We start from the raw sequence: 22,442 nt of genomic DNA, 5'->3' as shown, positions 1-22,442 counted from the left end.
CCTGTAGTAGTACAATAAAAGCCTGAGAGTTATTAGTTTAGGACAAAAGAATATGCAATATACACTCCTGGAAATTGAAATAAGAACACCGTGAATTCATTGTCCCAGGAAGGGGAAACTTTATTGACACATTCCTGGGGTCAGATACATCACATGATCACACTGACAGAACCACAGGCACATAGACACAGGCAACAGAGCATGCACAATGTCGGCACTAGTACAGTGTATATCCACCTTTCGCAGCAATGCAGGCTGCTATTCTCCCATGGAGACGATCGTAGAGATGCTGGATGTAGTTCTGTGGAACGGCTTGCCATACCATTTCCACCTGGCGCCTCAGTTGGACCAGCGTTCGTGCTGGACGTGCAGACCGCGTGAGAGGACGCTTCATCCAGTCCCAAACATGCTCAATGGGGGACAGATCCGGAGATCTTGCTGGCCAGGGTAGTTGACTTACACCTTCTAGAGCACGTTGGGTGGCACGGGATACATGCGGACGTGCATTGTCCTGTTGGAACAGCAAGTTCCCTTGCCGGTCTAGGAATGGTAGAACGATGGGTTCGCTGACGGTTTGGATGTACCGTGCACTATTCAGTGTCCCCTCGACGATCACCAGTGGTGTACGGCCAGTGTAGGAGATCGCTCCCCACACCATGATGCCGGGTGTTGGCCCTGTGTGCCTCGGTCGTATGCAGTCCTGATTGTGGCGCTCACCTGCACGGCGCCAAACACGCATACGACCATCATCGGCACCAAGGCAGAAGCGACTCTCATCGCTGAAGACGACACGTCTCCATTCGTCCCTCCATTCACGCCTGTCGCGACACCACTGGAGGCGGGCTGCACGATGTTGGGGCGTGAGCGGAAGACGGCCTAACGGTGTGCGGGACCGTAGCCCAGCTTCATGGAGACGGTTGCGAATGGTCCTCGCCGATACCCCAGGAGCAACAGTGTCCCTAATTTGCTGGGAAGTGGCGGTGCGGTCCCCTACGGCACTGCGTAGGATCCTACGGTCTTGGCGTGCATCCGTGCGTCGCTGCGGTCCGGTCCCAGGTCGACGGGCACGTGCACCTTCCGCCGACCACTGGCGACAACATCGATGTACTGTGGAGACCTCACGCCCCACGTGTTGAGCAATTCGGCGGTACGTCCACCCGGCCTCCCGCATGCCCACTATACGCCCTCGCTCAAAGTCCGTCAACTGCACATACGGTTCACGTCCACGCTGTCGCGGCATGCTACCAGTGTTCAAGACTGCGATGGAGCTCCGTATGCCACGGCAAACTGGCTGACACTGACGGCGGCGGTGCACAAATGCTGCGCAGCTAGCGCCATTCGACGGCCAACACCGCGGTTCCTGGTGTGTCCGCTGTGCTGTGCGTGTGATCATTGCTTGTACAGCCCTCTCGCAGTGTCCGGAGCAAGTATGGTGGGTCTGACACACCGGTGTCAATGTGTTCTTTTTTCCATTTCCAGGAGTGTATTCAGTAACGGTTTGAAGTTATAAGCGATACTTTTAAGGCTTCTGTGCTCTGTACCTCTTTTAGTTGTCTGCAGTGCCAACGCGCCGTCCTTTGAACTCTTCTGTTACGGTATCACCATATGTGGAGCTTTGGTTCACTGTCTATTCCTTACAACCCAACTTGAAAAGATTTCCTCCTAATATCTAAGAATTTAAGGCATTGAGACATGTGGAAAAAAATAATGCTGAAAATGTACTTACGATTGAAGAATCTGCGGAGGGGTAACGCCGATTCGACCATAAATGTAAGCACTCACCTTTTATCAAGAACAATAGCTTTTGATCATAAGTCTGGTATCAATCGTACTCACCTAAAACAGAAGAAAGAAAAAGATTTATCTTTGCTGTTTATTGCATGGAGGTTGTTAACAATGTACACACTAAATTTGGCAACTAATCAAACTTCTTGTGATATTTCATTTCCATGAAAGAAGAAGATTTGGAAATTTGTGGTAGAGTCTTATGGGACCTAACTGCTGAGGTCATCGGTCCCTAAGCTTACACATTACTTAATCTAACTTTAACTTATGCTAAGTACGACACACACGCCCACACACACACACACACACACACACACACACACACACACACACACACACACACACATGCCCACACACCCACACACACGCACACGCCCACACACCCACACAAATGCACACGCCCACACACCCACACACACGCACGCACCCACACACCCACACACACACACGCGCCCACACACTCACGCACGCGCCCACACACACACGCACGCGCCCACACACACACGCACGCGCCCACACACACACGCACGCGCCCCCACACACACGCACGCGCCCCCACACACACGCACGTGCCCACACACACACGCACGCGCCCACACACACACGCACGCGCCCACACACACACGCACGCGCCCACACACACACGCACGCGCCCACACACACACGCACGCGCCCACACACACACGCACGCGCCCACACACACACGCACGCGCCCACACACACACGCACGCGCCCACACACACACGCACGCGCCCACACACACACGCACGCGCCCACACACACATACGCACGCGCCCACACACACACGCACGCGCCCACACACACACACGCACGCGCCCACACACACACGCACGCGCCCACACACACACGCACGCGCCCACACACACACGCACGCGCCCACACACACACACACGCGCCCACACACACACGCACGCGCCCACACACACACGAACGCGCCCACACACACACGCACGCGCCCACACACACATACGCACGCGCCCACACACACACACGCACGCGCCCACACACACTCGCACGCGCCCACACACACACGCACGCGCCCACACACACGCACGCGCCCACACACACACGCACGCGCCCACACACACGCACGCGCCCACACACACACGCACGCGCCCACACACACACGCACGCGCCCACACACACACGCACGCGCCCACACACACACACACACGCGCCCACACACACACACACACGCGCCCACACACACACACACGCGCCCACACACACACACACGCCCACACACACACGCCCACACACACACGCCCGAGGGAGTACTCGAACTTCCGACCTCCAACGGGGATCCTCTCGGACCGTGACAAGACACCCTAGACCACTCAGACAGTGACAAGACACCCTAGACCGCGCGGCTGCCCCGCGCGGCCAATGGAAGAAGACATCTACATCTAGATGTATGCATTAATTTATTTTAAATTCTTGGGTGCTAAATACCGTGGTCATCAGCGCCCTTTGGTTCAAAATGGTTCAAATGGCTGTGAGCACTATGGGACTTAACTGCTGAGGTCATCAGTCCCCTAGAACTTAGAACCAATGAAACCTAACTAACCTAAGGACATCACATTCTGAGGTTCACCGGTACCTTTCGCACTACGGCTGTATAGGGATTTCTGGTGATTCTCGGTATATATCTAATGGGTATCGTGGTACGTTACAGGGCAGCGCGGTATCGTTGGTGCGTGAGCTATATGATAGTGTGTATGTGATCACAGGATCTCCGAGTACTGATAAAAGACATTTATGAGCCTCGAAGTCAGATATTTGGCGCCGGCCGTTGTGGCCGAGCGGTTCTAGGCGCTTCAGTCTGGAACCGCGTGACCGCTACGGTCGCAGGTTCGAATCCTGCCTCGTGCATGGATGTGTGCGATGTCCTTAGGTTAGTTAGGTTTAAGTAGTTCTAAGTTCTAAGGGACTGATGCCCTCACAAGTTAAGTCCCATAGTGCTCAGAGCCATTTGAAGCATTATTGGCAGTCTGCCTGGGATACTAGGAGCGCTGTAAGGCGTGTTTACAGTATATCCCTAAGCGTCAGGGACAGGTTCAAACTGCACGGCATCGCCCCAACTCGAGCATGGTCATGTATCGAAGTGAAACATTGGTGGTAAACAGTTTAGACAAGAAGATAACAGAAATTTTTAAAGTGCGGTACTACAGAAGAATGCTGAAGGTTAGATGGGTAGATCACTTAACTAATGAGGAAGTACTGAATAGAAATGGGGAGAAAAGTAATTTGTGGTACGAAGCGACTAGAAAAGGGTACCGGTTGGTAGGGCACATTCTAGACATCAGGGGGTCACCAGTTTAGCAAATACAGTCAACAGATTCAGAAGGATGTAGATTGCAGTAGGTACTGGCAGATGAAAAAGCTTGCACAGGATAGAGTAGCATGGGGAGCTGCATCAAACTAGTCTGTGGACTGACGACCATAACAACAACAACATTGAGTTAATGACCGTCTCCTATAGTAGTCCAGGCCACGGTGGCCTACCGGGACCATCCGACAACCGTGTCATCCTCAGTGGAGGATGCGGTTAGGAGGGGCGTGGGGTCAGCATACCGCTCTACCGGCCCTTATGATGGTATTCTTAACCGAAGCCGCTACTATTCGGTCGAGTAGCTCCGCAATTGGCATCACGAGGCTGAGTGCATCCCGAAAAATGGCAACAGAGCATGGTGGCCTGGATGGTCACCCATCCAAGTGCCTACCACGCCCGACGGTGCCTAACTTCGGTGATATAACGGAAACCGGTGTATCCACTGCACAAGGCGTCTCCTATAGTATTTCATGTTATTACAATTAATCCGATCAGTGTAATTACGTAACGTGAGAAATTAAATTTATAGGGAGGCAGTTTATTATATAACTATAGAACAGTTCACTGCGTTCGTTGCTCTAATTTCTGGATATTTCTTGTAGACATTTTGACTCATTAAAATCTGGAAGTATACGAAACGGCTGCAGCAGATCGTTTTCAATTTTTCACGAAGCTAAATATAACAAAAGAGGTGGAGGTTTTAAATAATACGAATTAATTGATTCAAAATCATCGCGAAGGGAAGGAATGTTAGGTGATAAATTTGTACTTTCGGGTTTAGAAGTCAGTCTGATCTGGAGTACTAGCCGCGATATATGGAAGTGTAACTGACTCTTATTTGGGTAGACATCCGGGCTCTTTCTCCCTACGAGTAGCGTGGCCACTTTCCCCGATCGGACGCCGTCTCAGCTTTAGTGGTTCACAGACGAAGCTATCAGACCGAAAGAAATAACGAGGATCTACAAAATGGTTCGAATGGCTCTAAACACTATGGGACTTAATATCTGAGATCATCAGTCCCCTAGACGCAGAACTGTTTAAACCTTGAAACGTCCCCTTAGAAAAATTAATGAATTACTGTGCTGATAAACCTCTTACATTATTTGATTTTCAAACAGCTGAGCAAAACTGAACGTACTCAGACATTTCTCTCTTTACTTATTCTGATCAACATTAAACTGACACACAATATTTGTAGCGCAACGCAATCTGACTTTCAGTAATCCCAACAGAAGAATGCCCCTGACTAACAATAACCTGTACCTTTCATGAATCACTTACCTCACAAAAATCTGCGTTACTCGAACTACTGCAATACAACGATCGCCAATACTGCCAGCTAAATAAAAGATTCTACCTACTGAAGGCACTAACTACTGATAGGCATAGTTAGCAAATGTAAAATTTTGATAAAGAACAAAGAATGTATTTACCTTAATAGTGTTCAAAAGTCATAATATATATATCAGTTCATGATCTCCAGTATTACAAATTTACTCTTTCTGATGGACACACGTCCAGATCGTCCGCTCTCAAAATTCTGCCATCTCTCTCTCTCCCCACATCCACCACTGCTGGCGGCTCACCTCCAACTGCGCAACGCTACGCGCTGTTCACAGCCAACTGCCCAACACTACAATAGCAGATATTCCAACAATGCAAACCAGCCACAGACAGCACACAGCACAGTCAGTGATTTTCATACAGAGCGCTACGTGACGTTACCAGCATAAAAACCTAAGCAGCCTACTTACAAAAGGACATCACACACATCCATGCCCCAGGCAGGATTCGAACATGCGACCGCAGCAGCAGCGCCAAGGATCTCCATTTGCAGGCCAAACGATGTAGTTTGAACACTGGTACTGTAAGAAAGTATCACACAACGTATGAGTGAGGTAACAAGAATAAAATACATGACTTACCTGATGTCCGACGACTGAAACTCAGAAGTCTTCACTAAAAAATAAGTCAACGAGCTTCCACGCTCAAACTCAATGACAACAGCGATGATGTGTATCAGGCCTAGTACAACCACTTCTCCCCAGGCAGTAGCACTGGTCAGAGTAAAAATTATGCAACGGCCACTTTCTCTACTCCTCCTCACCTAAAATTTATCTACAGCATGAGACTGCAGAAATAAACCTTTCGTTCCCTGTGGTACAGCCTCGTAATACTGTTTGTCCGCTATCGTCCCGTCAGCAGCCATTTCCGAAGACCGTAAGATAAGCAACAGCCTGGAACCGCGGTCCCTAGACATTCCTTTGTGGTCATCGGACAAAAAAGGTGACCGCCACCCCTCATCCCTCCACTGTTTTCCATACACCCCCATCTCCTGTCCCCCTCCGCTCCACTTACAATCGGCACGACACGAGTTTTTATGCTCCCCGCTGCCCATGTCCCTGTTTACAACTTCTGATGGCCACATCGTTTTATAGAGCCGAAATTTTTTTTTTTATAACCACAATAAATGGGGCTCGTGTTTTTCCCCGCCGCGTCATTAGACACGTTTTCGGACGAGCCGGCCGAGCTACTAGCGATTTTTATCACGAGCGCCCTCCCGCGACTGATCCCCTTCCTGCCCGCGGCATTTATCAGCACGCCCGTCTTTCCAATGGCCGGCCGTTCTAATTGGATTTATACTCAAAGAGGCACGAGAGATTTTACAGCCGATTTCGCCAACGTTGGGACGATGCAGACAGAAATTTTCTTTTCTGTGACTCCTCACGCTAAGCAGCGATACAGCAAATACAGCCGACCCTCTATAATTTGACAATAATTCGAAAAACTCAATAATATGAATTTTTTCTGGTTCCATGAAAATACACAATAAATTATAAAAATCGAACTGTTTTAGTCACCTCGGAAATTTGAAGTTATTGCAGTGGTGAGGGCATTTGGGCAATACTTTATGGTTTGAAGTCAGGGCAATTACACGCTCGTTAAGCTGAAGCCTCCTACCTCCGTGATTACCACTGTGTCCCCAGCCACCCACCACCACTACTTCCGTGATTCCCAGTAGAGGTTCAGACCACCTGTGCTTCTCTCTCAGACGTACACTGAAGCGCCAAAGGAAATGACAAGTAGGCATCCGTATTCAAATACGGCACTGCGGTCGGCAACGCCCATATAAGACAAGTATCGGGCAATTGTTTTATTTTTATTTAGACGTCAAGTTCCGTAGGACCAAATTGAGGATGGTTCAAATGGCTCTGAGCACTATGGGACTCAACTGCAGAGGTCATCAGTACCCTAGAACTTGGAACTATTTAGACCTAACTAACCTAAGGACATCACACACATCCATGCCCGAGGCAGGATTCGAACCTGCGACCGTGGCGGTCGTGCGGTTACAGACTGTAGCGCCTAGAACCGCTCGGCCACTGCGGCCGGCCCAAATTGAGGAGCAAATCGCCAAGGTCGCGGAACGGAACGTGTCAGCACATGAAATTACAACACAAAAGTAATAACAGATAAAAATAAAATGTTTATGAACCCGAAAAGAAATCAAGCCGCAAATTTAAGTAAAAGCAATCAACAATACAACAAGAATCAGCTTAAGTTTTCAAGGAACTCCTCCACAGAACAGAAAGGAGTGACCCATGATGAAGCACTTCAGTTTAGATTTAAAAGCGCGTGGATTACTGCTAGGAGTTTTGAATTATTGTGGTAGTTTATTGAAAATGGATGCAGCAGTATACTGCACACCTTTCTGTACAAGAGTAGCTTTGATTTTTGCTGAGTATTTACCGAGTGAAAGCTGCTTATTCTTGGGAATAAGCTAATAGTGTTAACAAGATATGACGGTAAGGTATATATATATATATATATATATATATATACAAGCCAAAGTCAAAATACCCAAACTCGTGGAATAGGGGTCGACATGACGTTCGTGAACTTACACCACTTACTGCCCGAACCTCCCGTTTCTGAGCCAATAATATCCTTTTAGAAATGGAAGAAATATATATATATATATATATATATATATATATATATATATATATATATATATATATATATATATATATACAAGCCAAAGTCAAAATACCCAAACTCGTGGAATAGGGGTCGACATGACGTTCGTGAACTTACACCACTTACTGCCCGAACCTCCCGTTTCTGAGCCAATAATATCCTTTTAGAAATGGAAGAAATACCCCAAAATATAATACCATACGACATAAGCGAATGAAAATAAGTAGACTAATCTTCACGTCGAACGATCACTCACTTCAGATACCGTAAGAGGAGCGTAATATGAAGAAAATCGTCCACGCAACCTGTAAGTACTGTTCAAAATATTACTGCATAATAGCAAAAACCAACCACCAGAACTGATTATAACCTATAGGTACATTGACCAAAATGTAAACTAAATAGCAAAAATATGTACATATTCCAGGCAACTGAAGATACCTTGCAGAAAAAGGCGAAACGCGTATGGCACGAAAATTGTGTTTCATTCAGTTGTAGTCAGACTGTTTATAAAGCAAAAATTATCAGTATACCGTAATACTACACGCAACTGAGGAAGATAGGAGTACAAAAATTGAAGAGTCGTTCAACAACAATGAACAAGTGTAAACGTGCGAACCATTGAACGAAACATCTTCGATATGGGCTTTCGAAGCCGAAGACCCACTCGTGTACCCTTGATGCCTGCACGATACAAAGCTTTACGCCTCGCCTGGGCCCGTCAAACACCGACATTGGACTGTTGATGCCTGGAAACACGTAGCCTGGTCGGACGAGTCTCGTTTCAAATTGTATCTAACGGATAGACATGTATAAGTATTGAGACAACCGCATGAATCCATGGATCGTGCATGTCATCAAGGGACTGTTCGAAGTGGTGGAGGCTCTGTAATGGTGTGGGGTGTGTGCAATTGGATTGATATGAGATCCCTTGATACGTCTCGATACGACTCAGACAGGTGACATGTACGTAAGCGCCCTGTCTGATTATCTGCTTCCAGTCGTGTCCATTGCGCATTCCCGAGGACTTGGGCAATTTCAACAGGACAATGCAACACTCCTTACGTCCATAATTGCTACAGAGTGGCTCCACGAACACAATTTTGAATTTCAACACTTCCACTGGGCACCAAGCCCCCCAGATATGAACATTATTGAGCTTATCTGGGATGTCTTCCAGCGTGCTGTTCAGATCTTCACTCCCTCGTGCTCTTAGAGATTTATGGACAGCCCTGCAGGATTCATGGTGTCACTTCCCTCCAGCACTTCAGATATTAGTCGCGCGTCCAAGTCAGATCTTGTTGCGGCACTTCTCTCTGCTCGCGGGGGTCCTACACGATATAACCAGTTTCTTTGGCTCTTCGGTATACATCTCATTCAGTCTGCTCTGCTTTCATACTTTGTTGCAGCCTATCTGTGTTTCTTGAAACTGTGAAATACTACGACTGTAAGAAGGAAGAATAGTCTCTCAGTTAGAAAAAAAAAAAGAAGAAAAGCTTGTTATTCAAGCTGTGCAGAGTGAAAATTCGAAAAAGATGTTGCAAAACAATTCGCTACTTTACTACTTACTTTGTCGATGATTTAAAAAATATTTAGATCGTGTCACCAGGAGTATCTCAGGCACGGGAAGGAAAAGGTCCCGTCAGGTCGAGTATCTGCATCTTCAAGAGTCCTTGGTCAAGTGGATGTACCAGTCTAGAGGGCGAAAAGTTCCCATTGGTGGTTTCATGATGATGGAAAAACCAAGTCTTTTGTTAAGTTTCTAGGGATTCAAAGAATTTGTGGCAAGTCACGTCATCACGTTAACTAAAAGCTTCGGAGAGTGTGGCTGTGTAGATACTTTCCTTTGCACTGAATGGACAGATAAAGTAAGACAACTTTTGAGTGGCTACTTCTCATGGAACATATTCAGCACAGACGAAAAAGGGCGTTCTGTAAATATCTTCCTTATTGCACCATAGCTTTCAAACACGAAAGCTGTCCTGGCGGATGTCTGAACAAGGATCGAATAACTGTCCTTCTGGCCCGTAACATGGACGGATCTCCGAAGTTGAAACCACTCACAGCAGGGAAATCTGCGAAAGCACGCTGTTTCAAGGGAATAAAATAGCTTCCCTCAATTCAGCCCTCAAAGAAAAAATATCACTGACGACGATAGAATTGTTTGATGTATGTCTGACTCTGTTAGTAGTGATATAAGAAAGGTAATCGCCAAATTTTGCTATTTTTTGGTCAACTGCATGTTGTGTAAGAATCCATCACAAAATCACGATAAATTGATTTTTCGCACCCAGAACGTCAAGATTGCTACCACTGGACCAGGGCATAACACAAAATTTTTGAACACACTACTCCAGAGAAATTGTTATGCTTGCGCAAGAGGTCACTGACAAAGGTGAGAAGGCTAACGCTATAGTGCTGGTCACTAGAACCATGACAGATAAGGCCTGGAAAAAAATGCTAGCTCTGTCAATCTTTGCAACTGATCCTAAAAGCGCGGGTTTGTAACGCAAAGAGGAAAAGCGGAACAACCATCAGAATCGCGAGAATTAACGAATCCAATCCCGCAGGCTTAGTGCGGGAACGTCTACCCAAATGTGCCGACTTGAACTCTGAGAATATCGTTAGCGCTGGCGATGACACCGCTATCTATTACTCTGCTGTTGGCCTGTCGCAACGACGACGAGGAAGATAGTGAACACCCGCCAACTGTAGTCAAACTGAGCGGGGGCAAAGACATCTGTCCAGCCTCTAGCTTCCTGTGCCCTCAGAATCGAAGCAAGTGATGACTGCTTCTTAGTTCTAATCACGCCTGAAAATTCGCTGGACAATGGTAAATGGAATCCGCTCTCTTGAATCAATATTTTCGACCGTTTTACCAACCGTTTTTGGTTGGTGTGTTGTCACTTAATCTTTATATTTACTAGCTGAGCTGACGGACTTTGTCCTGTCCAAGTTTCAATGAAATTGTTTGTGATAGTTTTCTGAAATTTGGTGATGAGTTATTGGAAATTTGTATTTCAATCCTGTACACTGTGGGCAAAAAAAGGTTCAAATGGCTCTGAGCACTGTGGGACTTAACCTCTGAGGTCATCAGTCCCCTAGACTTAGAACTACTTAAACCTAACTAACCTAAGGACATCACACACATCCAAACCCGAGGGAGGATTCGAACCTACGACCGTAGCAGTCGCGCGGTTCCGGACTGAAGCGCCTAGAACCGCTCGGCCACATGGGGCCGGCAAACGACATTCTTGCACGTCGTACCGACGTAAATTGTAATAGGAATAGAATAAGTACCTTTGTTGGAGAGATCGCAAAACAACACGAAAGTAAAAACAGACGTTATTTTATTTCATTTTAGGTTTGGCTGGACAAAAATATGGAAACACAGCGAGAGATACGTGTTTGAACAAACCGATGCTAGCCAAGTCCGCGGGTTGTGTAGTTCTGTTTGACCACAAACAGCCCCTGCGAAATGTCCTCAATTTCTTGGAAGTAAGTCTCGGTTAGAACAGTGTTCAGTGTAGTTGTGAGTGCATTATGTCGGTACAAAGTGAATCAGAATGACGGCAAATTGTTACCGCTCGGGTGGTGGATGCTTCCGTAACCAAGGTAACAGAACCAAGGTAACAGAACCAAGGTAACAGAACCAAGGTAACAGAACCAAGGTAACAGAACCAAGGTAACAGAACCAAGGTAACAGAACCAAGGTAACAGAACCAAGGTAACAGAACCAAGGTAACAGAACCAAGGTAACAGAACCAAGGTAACAGAACCAAGGTAACAGAACCAAGGTAACAGAACCAAGGTAACAGAACCAAGGTAACAGAACCAAGGTAACAGAACCAAGGTAACAGAACCACCACACTGAAAATTTATATCGCACACAGGAAAAGTGGAAAAGTTCTTCCGCTAAGTGACAACGTGGACGAAAGTTTGTGTTGAATTGTAGTGAACCATTCAAGTGCATTGTGACAAGAAGTGAAAAAACCAGTACAGAACTGAATGTTGCACCTGCGAATCCTGTCAGTACCAAAACAACACGGAGGGAGCTCCATAGGCTGGGAACTGCCGCAGGGCAAGGTGGAATTCCACAACCACCTATCATTGATGCAATTGTTAGTAACCAGGGAGTTTGTGACGAAATTATAAAACCTGGGCTGTGGAGAAACGGAATAATGTACTTTGGTCGGATGGGTCTTATTTCACACTGTTTCAGACTTCTGGACCAGTTTACGTCCAGAGAGTGAAACAAGACGGGGATTCGGTGATAACTTCGTCAGCCATATCGTAATATTCCGTGAGCCCCGCGGTTACTCTGCAAGGCCGCATGACTGCGAAGCATTATGTGATGATTATGGCTGGTCAGGTCCATCCCACGGTACAGTGTTTCCTCCCCACTGATGATGCTGTCTTCCGAGACAAAAGGGCCCTTGTTCACACAGCTTGCATCGTCGAGGACAGGTTTTGTGAGTTCGAGCGTGAACTGTCGTATCTCCCCTGGCCACCATAGTCATCAGACCTCAGTATCAATGGGCGTTTCTGGTCTATTTTGGAACTAAGGATGCATGATCGTCGTCCACCTCCATTATATTTATCGGAACTTGCCACTATTTTGCGGGAGAAATGGTACAATAATGCCGTGAAAACCATTAAAGATCTGTTTTTATCAGTTTCGTGACGACTGCTAGCTGTCTTTGGCGTCATTGTGTTCGTTACACCGTATTGGGCATGGTAATATGTTGTGCTTTTGGAGTTTCGATATTTTTGTCCACTCCATTTCTTCCGCCGAAAATATCTCGTAAAGGTAAAATTAGAAAGAATCGACCACGCCTACGAAAGAGCGTCATTCCTACCCCCCATTCGCAGCTGCAAGAGGAAAAGCGAAAAGTGATATTGGTACACGAAGTATCCATTGCCACACACTCATAACGTCACTCGCAGGATAGACATGCAAATAATGAAAAAGAAAAGAGTTTTTATAAGGACTTATTGTATCTTCCATGTAACACATACAGAAAAAATTGTATAGTCTACATAGAGGAGGGGGGAGGGGAGAGAGAGAGAGAGAGAGAGAGAGAGAGAGAGAGAGAGAGAGAGACACTGAGGGGAGGGGGTGAAGCAGTAACAGGAAGTACTGTGGAAATCATTTCCATGCAAATGGATCCCCGTTGCACACCTATGTGGAAGCAGTAACATTTTGCAAGGTAAAGTTGGCAAGACTGCTGACGGGGTCGCCACTTTTTCTTTCCGCGAGACAGTCTCAGAAGCGCTGAGGCAGGGAATACGAGCGACGGATGTAGGGGCCCCTCAAGTGACTTGCGGACGCGCGTGTGCGGCGGAGAAAAACGTCTTCTCCGAATTTCAGCTACGTGGGAGGTAATATGGGGGAAAAGGGAGGGGTGAGGGAGACGTCACTGCGCTTTGGGGCGGTAACCAGGTTACGCTAAGCGGGGAAGATGTAAACAGGGCGAACCGAAAACACGCCACGTAATACGGTGCGCGCCGCGGAGTCTCCAGAATCAAATCTTCGTCTCGCAGAGTCTGCAGGGCGGCTTTCTTCTTGTGCACCTAATGGCACAGATGAGTCGGATCTCTTATTTTCTCGACCGCTGACGGAAATGAACGTGAAAGTGTTGTTTGAATGCCGCCTAAAGAGGTGAACTCTGGAAGCAGCATGACGCTGCTCCGGCACCAAAACCGGCGGAGACTTCTTTCCTCTTTCTTTTAGAAAGTATCATTGCGAGAGAATAAAAAAAATTAATACTGGAGATTCCCCACAACGCACAAATGACATAGCCGCATAACTAACTCGAACGGTTACATTTAAAGGACGACGTACCTCAAAAGACAAAGCTGCAAATACTCCCAAATTCAATAAACTTAATTCACGAGGAAGATGTATTTCCGGAATGTGCTCCGATTTAACAGTCCTTGTAAATCGAAACTTTGCCTCCTGCTACGCTACGAGGCCAGCACTCGTGACGAAAAGGTTCGCATCTCTCTCCAGCCGCCCCGATGTTAATGGCCTAACAACAGCGCGAATGTACTACGATCGTTACTGAAAAACTTAACTACTCAAAAACAGCTATTCACCGCCTGAACATCCACGAATGTGTTTGGGGGCTAGATTAAAGAGGAGCAGATAATCAGGTTAAAACTACTAGCTGTGCTCGTCAGTCCTAAAACACACTGGACTATCCTGTGCAACCCGCTTCATGTCCCGAGTATCATCTGCAACGTGCATCCACTTTAGACTCTTTACTATAAACTTTCTGAAGCCAACATCGCATAAATATTTCTTTACTTAAAAACAACCGGTTTTGACAGACTTTGCTGTCATCTTCAGGTCTTCAAAAATCTTTTTCTTTACAAACCTTCACATTTTAAGTCGGGCCTTACACCAAGTTGTCACGTGGGTAAAAACAGCATTTACCTTATATGCCGTTTAAGGCGAATTTTCATTTAGAATATTTCCAACTTACATAAACAAATGTGCTACGGTGCGCAGTATTTTTTGACGTAACAGTCATCTATAAGTGGTAGATGCATATAAGGACATAGTCATTTGCACAAGGTGCTTTATGTTTTTAAATATTTTAGTTGTGACAAATCTCTTAAAATTTTCTGTTTTCATCATCATGACAACTTGGCGTGAGGTCCAACTTAAGAACAACACGGTTCATAACAAAAATATTTTTTGCGACTTGAAGATGGGAGCAAAGTCTCTCGAAATAGGTTTTTTAGATACAGATATATTTATGAGAGCTTGGCTTTAGAAAGTTTTGAATAAGTAAATTAGATCGTCCCCTTCTGTCTTCTCGAAATGAGAAAATTCAACTGAATCTGTTTACTGTATTATTCCCTCGGCCGCCTCCTAAAAATCCCCCCCCCCCTCACACACACACACACACACACACACACACACACACACACACACTCTTCCCTCCATTAGATAATCAACGATTCCTTGATTCCTTGGGATGTGTTCTATCAACCGACCCCTCCTTTTTTCCCCATTTCGATGCAGTACCTGATCAGTTATTCGATCTACCCATATTATCTGCAACCTTCTCGTGTAGCACCACGTATCAAAAGCATTTCTTCTCTTCTTGTCTGAACTGTTTATCGTCCACGCTTCACTTCTGCACGGGGCTACACATAAATTAGAAAATCATCAGTTTTATACCGCTCTTGATGAAATTTTGCACATTTCACATTGAAGACAAGAGGAACAGCACTGTCTATATAAGATTTCGTAATCTGACTTGAAACACGTATGTACGTAACATGTATGGAAGAAAGGTTGTTAAGAAAAATCTCTAAAAGTTCTTGGCAAATTTATTTCAAATTTTTACAGGATCCTTTAAAGAGCATTTGGGTGGCCATAAGCTACACTTTTTTAAAATGTACACAATGTATAAATTATGAATGACATGTGTACCACTTTAATTTGTAGTTTAAAAAGGACTTAAAGCGTTATCAGTGATGAAATTGTTATTACTAAACTTCTCGACTGAAACTGCTGTATATTTACGAAAGTCAGAACCAGAAGCATAGAACCTGATTTTTATTAATGAATGCCGCAGATGAAGACGTATTCGTTCAAATCAAATGGTTCAAATGGCTCTAAGCACTATGGGATTTAATATCTGAGGTCACCAGTCCCCTAGAACTTAGAACTACTTAAACCTAACTAACCTAAGGACATCACACACATCCATGCCCGAGGCAGGATTCGAACCTGCGACCGTATTCATTCGTTGCACTCCTTTGACACCCAGTAATACGAAGATGCTCTTATATTTATGCCAAGAGTATCAACAAAGCACATGGACAATCACTTCGGGTGGCAAGCATTAAACATACCGGGCAACACCAGGCACTGCAACTATTACTCAACAACATCGCGGAGAGGCTACAACGCTGCATCGCTCCTTTCTCAACCAGTGCATTGCTTTCGCGTCCTTCGGTTCTTGTAACTGCAGTGCGGCATCTGTACAACTTGAAAATTACATTTCGCTCCCAGTATTTTATCCCAGGTTGATCAGAATTTCAAACTGCGGATTCAAACTGACCCCGTGGACTGTTTTCTTCAAATGTATATATGCTACAAACATAGTTTTGCATTTCTTCAATCCGTCGCCTAAGTAAGTCGTAGGCTCAGTATTTCCTTGTGTGGTCTTACAGTTCTTCGTGAAGCACACTAATTATCTGCCAGACTTAATTACTTCTGTCAATAATAGGTGCTAATCCAGAATGAGAATTTCACTCTGCAGCGGAGTGTGCGCTGATATGAAACTTCCTGGCAGATTAAAACTGTGTGCTGGACCGAGACTCGAACTCGGGACCTTTGCCTTTCGCGGGCAAATGCTCTACCGACTGAGCCACCCAAGCACGACTCACGCCCCGTCCTCACAGCTCCAGTTCTGCCAGTACCTCACCTTCCAAACTTTACAGAAGCTCTCCAGCCAACCTTGCAGAACTAGCACTCCTGAAAGAAAGGATATTGCGGAGACATGGCTTAGCCACAGCCAAGGGGATGTCTCCAGAATGAAACGAGGTACTGACAGAAGTAAAGTTGTGAGGACGGGCCGTGAGTCGTGCTTGGGTAGTTCAGCTGGTGGAGCATTTGCCCGCGAAAGGCAAAGGTCTCGAGTTCGAACCTCGGTCCGGCACACAGTTTTAATCTGCCAGGAAGTTTCATACGTGCTAATATTCTGTGAGCATGACTGACTAAATATATACATGAAATGTATTCGCAGCTGCGAATAAGGACAACCATCAGCTATATAATGGAACGACGACAATGAAAATTTGTGCAGGGCTGGGACTCGAACCCGGATTTTCTGCTTACCGTGAGCGGTCGCCTTATCATTCGGCTATCCGTGCACGACTCACGACCAGACCCAGACATCCATATGTCGTCAACCTTGCGTTCCTAAGCTGTACTCGTACATCCACTGTGTGTATTCCCGTACAGGGGAGATATTTTACTTCAAAATCACATGCCCGGTGTATCCGCCTGTGTTCTTCCGCAATACGATGCACAGGCCCTGCAGTATCGCATAGTAACTACACTCCTGGAAATTGAAATAAGAACACCGTGAATTCATTGTCCCAGGAAGGGGAAACTTTATTGACACATTCCTGGGGTCAGATACATCACATGATCACACTAACAGAACCACAGGCACATAGACACAGGCAACAGAGCATGCACAATGTCGGCACTAGTACAGTGTATATCCACCTTTCGCAGCAATGAAGGCTGCTATTCTCCCATGGAGACGATCGCAGAGATGCTGGATGTAGTCCTGTGGAACGGCTTGCCATGCCATTTCCACCTGGCGCCTCAGTTGGACCAGCGTTCGTGCTGGACGTGCAGACCGCGTGAGACGACGCTTCATCCAGTCCCAAACATGCTCAATGGGGGGCAGATCCGGAGATCTTGCTGGACAGGGTACTTGACTTACACCTTCTAGAGCACGTTGGGTGGCACGGGATACATGCGGACGTGCATTGTCCTGTTGGAACAGCAAGTTCCCTTGCCGGTCTAGGAATGGTAGAACGATGGGTTCGATGACGGTTTGGATGTACCGTGCACTATTCAGTGTCCCCTCGACGATCACCAGTGGTGTACGGCCAGTGTAGGAGATCGCTCCCCACACCATGATGCCGGGTGTTGGCCCTGTGTGCCTCGGTCGTATGCAGTCCTGATTGTGGCGCTCACCTGCACGGCGCCAAACACGCATACGACCATCATTGGCACCAAGGCAGAAGCGACTCTCATCGCTGAAGACGACACGTCTCCATTCGTCCCTCCATTCACGCCTGTCGCGACACCACTGGGGGCGGGCTGCACGATGTTGGGGTGTGAGCGGAAGACGGCCTAACGGTGTGCGGGACCGTAGCCCAGCTTCATGGAGACGGTTGCGAATGGTCCTCGCCGATACCCCAGGAGCAACAGTGTCCCTAGTTTGCTGGGAAGTGGCGGTGCGGTCCCCTACGGCACTGCGTAGGATCCTACGGTCTTGGCGTGCATCCGTGCATCGCTGCGGTCCGGTCCCAGGTCGACGGGCACGTGCACCTTCCGCTGACCAGTGGCGACAACATCGATGTACTGTGGAGACCTCACGCCCCACGTGTTGAGCAATTCGGCGGTACGTCCACCCGGCCTCCCGCATGCCCACTATACGCCCTCGCTCAAAGTCCGTCAACTGCACATACGGTTCACGTCCACGCTGTCGCGGCATGCTACCAGTGTTAAAGACTGCGATGGAGCTCCGTATGCCACGGCAAACTGGCTGACACTGACGGCGGCGGTGCACAAATGCTGCGCAGCTAGCGCCATTCGACGGCCAACACCGCGGTTCCTGGTGTGTCCGCTGTGCCGTGCGTGTGATCATTGCTTGTACAGCCCTCTCGCAGTGTCCGGAGCAAGTATGGTGGGTCTGACACACCGGTGTCAATGTGTTCTTTTTTCCATTTCCAGGAGTGTATATATACGGTTATGTAATACTCAGTCTCTTACCAGCTACCTTCTTTGGAAGTAGGGTTGTAACATTCCTCTTGAAGTCTGAGGGAATTTCGCATGTCTCATGTACCTAGATTAGCGGGTGGAGTGTTACGAAGGTCGACACTACCAAGGGTCTCAATAATTCGAACGTTGTATACACTGCTCTAGGTGCCTTGTTTTGTCAAGCATCCTTTCTAAATTTCTTCTCTCAGAATCGTATCTCTCACCTCATGTTCACCTGGTTCCTCATCCTTTTCCATAAAATTATCTTCAAGACTGTTTCCTTCGTATAATCCTTCTACATAGCAACTTCACAGAAACTAAATACACACGTCGCCCTACGTTATGACCACTGCGCAGCATTGTCGGAAGGGAATACATGTTCCGGGACTCCTGTACGGAGTTCTGATGCGGGTGCACCACTGTGCGACTGAAATTACGCGCTACTGGAAACGTAGTCCAAACATGAAGCGCACTCGGCAGTACAATTCTTGTGAGCAAACCATCTTGATTTCACCGTGAAATTCTGGCGGTGTACGGACCAAATACAATGCCGCATCCACTCGTAATGAAATGGTGACTACAAAATGACAGATGCCGCATAGACGTACGCGTTTGTGGTCGGAATATCTAGATCTTACACAATGTGATTTACATTTTTCGGCAAACTGAAGGAATATGTGTGGGGATGGGAGATTTCCTAACGATGGGGGCGTACACACAGCGGTTCTGGAATACCTCCGTGACAAGGAGTGGATTTCTGTCTTTGTTGAATTCAGTGACTGCGTGACTAAGCAAGTAGGGATAATTATAATCCCCTCTTGTTTCGCCACTTGCCTCCTTAAATCAGCTTTTTCAGTTTTAACTAATTACCATTCATATATGTGAATCTAATTTGCTTTTTCATATAAGAGAAAGGCTGGCCCTCAGTTTTAAACAATTTAACACCAGATCTAATTTTGTGCTTAGTTTTAGGTATGTAATGGATTTTCTAATTTATTTTGACTATTCCTAGTTAGCATCTTTCGTAATAGGGTGAAATCAGTAATTTTTTCGTAACTTAAATCCTACTGTTGACGTATAAACAAATATAAATTCTGTACTGATTATAAACATTTGGAAGACGAAATACCAGTAATCTTAAAAGATCTATTTGGCTCTATTCGAAAACATGTTAGCAAAACCAGCTTCGAATTAATTTCAAGATAATTAACAGTTTTATCAAAAGTATTGTTTGCGTAATTCTATTTGTTAATTTTATGATTTAAACAAATAATTCGGCCTAACTCTTTCAGTAGAAGAAACTGTTAGAAAGATGCAATATTTCGACGTAGTCAGTTAATTCGAAGAGTTAAGTTTTCATTGTAATTTCTGTAAATTAAACTTCGAACAATGTGTAGTTTCAGCACCTATTATTGTGAAGATATATAAGGGCCCGATTTTTATGTCGAAAGACAGTCAGTCCACGGTCGAGTTTCAGACAAGTAACCTGTACCGGTTAGAGCAACAACAATGCTTCAAATTAGCTGTGGAATAAGTGCTAAACAATTAGTCCGTGTGTAAAAACAGTGACAATGTCTGCTCCATACGCACCCGATTATTCTTCAAGAATTGTGAACTTTGTGGTTAGGTTTTACTGCTCATAGATATTCAACCAGAAAATATTGTACGTGGAGTTTCGCCTGCTAACTATTAATGAGGCTTATGAAAGGTTAAATAACAGTGCACTGGCCATATAACTGTGTATTATTTGGGGGTTGTGCAAAGTGAAATTAAAGTACGGTGAAACGAAACTGTGCACCTGTCGGCTACATAATTTACAGTTGTCAGTGTCAGAAACCACAACCCATATTTTTCGGCCAGTGTAGCAACGCAGTACGTCGACACTGAGGACAACACTCAACGAACGAAGAGTTAAAAGCAGGAGGAACGGTTTTCTACTGAGTGTTTTCTTTTTGCCAGTATGATCCTTTGTTGTTTTTCATTAGTTCGCCTCTCAAAGCCACCCATCCGTCTTCCATTGTACTCCTTTCCCCTGCTTCAGTTACTTGTTGCCTAGTGCTCACTTTGAAAGACTTTTGAGCCTCTGTCTCCTGCGTCATTTCTTTAACTGTCAACCTACCTGCAGTTTCTTTAATTTTAATCTGCAGTGAATAAGCAGTTAAAATGGTCGCATTCGACATCTTCCCCTGGAAACATTTGGAGATAGGAGCATAGAACTTGTATTCCTTCTTACCAGATTGCTTGCCTATTGAGTATCGTTTCAGTCTTGTGGCTGCATTCGTAATTCCCTGTTACAACGGTCACAACTCGAAATAGTTGACAGAAAGTCATCAAGTAAAACGGAAGTAATATCTGTAATAATAACGTAGTGTTATAGGTCCTTTGTTGTTCCTGATCTACATAAACGATTTGGGAGACGGTCTGAACAGCCCTCTTTAGAGTGTTTGCAGATGATGCTCTAATTTACCGTACTGTGAAGTCATCACATGATCAAAACAAACTGCGAGACTATTTCTACAAGGTACCTGTAAGATGTAAAAGGTGACAGTTGACTAACGTATATATGGTGTGTGTCCGAAAGAACAGACATTTTGTTCCTGCGTCCACTATGAATCAAGACACACAGGAATTCAAGTCATTAGCTCCCAATGGGCAGTGATCTCTGTATGAATGTGTCAAGTTGAAAATTTGAGCCAGACCGGGATTTGAACCCTTGTCTCCTGCTTACTAGGCAAATGAGCCGACCACTACGCCATCTGGACACGTGGTCACCACAACCTCACCGCCTACAACGGCACGCCTCCTTTCAAACCCAAATTCTCAACTTATACTGCTACTGATGTACGCACATCAAAAAAGGTTTAGCATCAACCCGGTTCCCAGAACTGCTGAAGATAGTCGTTGACTGTGGATATTGTATCACAGACACAGACCCTCTGACTGTTCAGAGATGTCACTAAACCCGCCCAAAGATGTAAAAAACCATCAATGAACAGTGCCTATTACACGGAGAGGGTCCGACAGCCAATCAGTTCCAGTCATTACACCAGGAAGGACGTACACGGCTCGTGTTGTCTGTAATTCAACCATGCCTAGGTGGTCAATACCGCTGTTCGATCGCGTCCGCATTGTCACTTTGTGCCAGGAAGGGCTCTCAACAAGGGAAGTGTCCAGGCGTATCGGAGTGAAACAAACCGATGTTGTTCGGTCATGGAGGAGACACAGAGAGACAGGAACTGTCGATGACATACCTCGCTCAGGCAGTCCAAGGGCTACTACTGCAGAGGATCACCGCTAACTACGGATTATGGCTCGGAGGAACGCAGACAGCAACGCCACCACGTTGAATAATGCTTTTAGTGCAGGCACAGGACGTCGTGTTACGACTCAAACTGTGCACAGTAGGCTGCATGATGCGCAACTTCACTCCCGACGTCCACGGCAAGGTCCACCTTTGCAACCACGACACCATGCAGCGTGGAACAGACGGGCCCAACAACATGCCGAATGGACCGCTCAGGACTGGCATCACGTTCTCTTCACCGATAAGTGTCGCATATGCCTTCAACCAGACAATCGTCGGAGACGTGTTGGAGGCAACCCGTTCAGGCTGAAGGCCTTAGACACACTGTCCAGCGATTGCAGCACGGTGGAGGTTCCCTGCTATTTTGGGGTGGCATTATGTGGGGCCGACGTACGCCGCTGGTGGTCATGGAAGGCGCAGTAACCGCTGTAAGTGAATTCCATCCTCCGACCGATAGTGCAACCATATCGGCAGCATATTGGCGAGGCATTCGT

The 22,442-nt window shown here is 46.3% G+C and overlaps 1 non-coding gene across 1 annotated transcript; it reads right to left on the bottom strand.

Moving 5' to 3' along the window:
* Positions 1–16,445: 16,445 nt before the first annotated feature.
* On the bottom strand, positions 16,446–16,520 carry Trnas-cga (transfer RNA serine (anticodon CGA)). Its single transcript has one exon. It is a non-coding gene; the product is annotated as a tRNA-Ser (tRNA).
* Positions 16,521–22,442: the final 5,922 nt, after the last annotated feature.

Source organism: Schistocerca serialis, chromosome 12 (assembly GCF_023864345.2).
Source record: "Schistocerca serialis cubense isolate TAMUIC-IGC-003099 chromosome 12, iqSchSeri2.2, whole genome shotgun sequence".
In the NCBI taxonomy this organism is placed as follows: domain Eukaryota; kingdom Metazoa; phylum Arthropoda; class Insecta; order Orthoptera; family Acrididae; genus Schistocerca; species Schistocerca serialis.
This window is presented reverse-complemented; position numbering and strand designations above follow the sequence as displayed.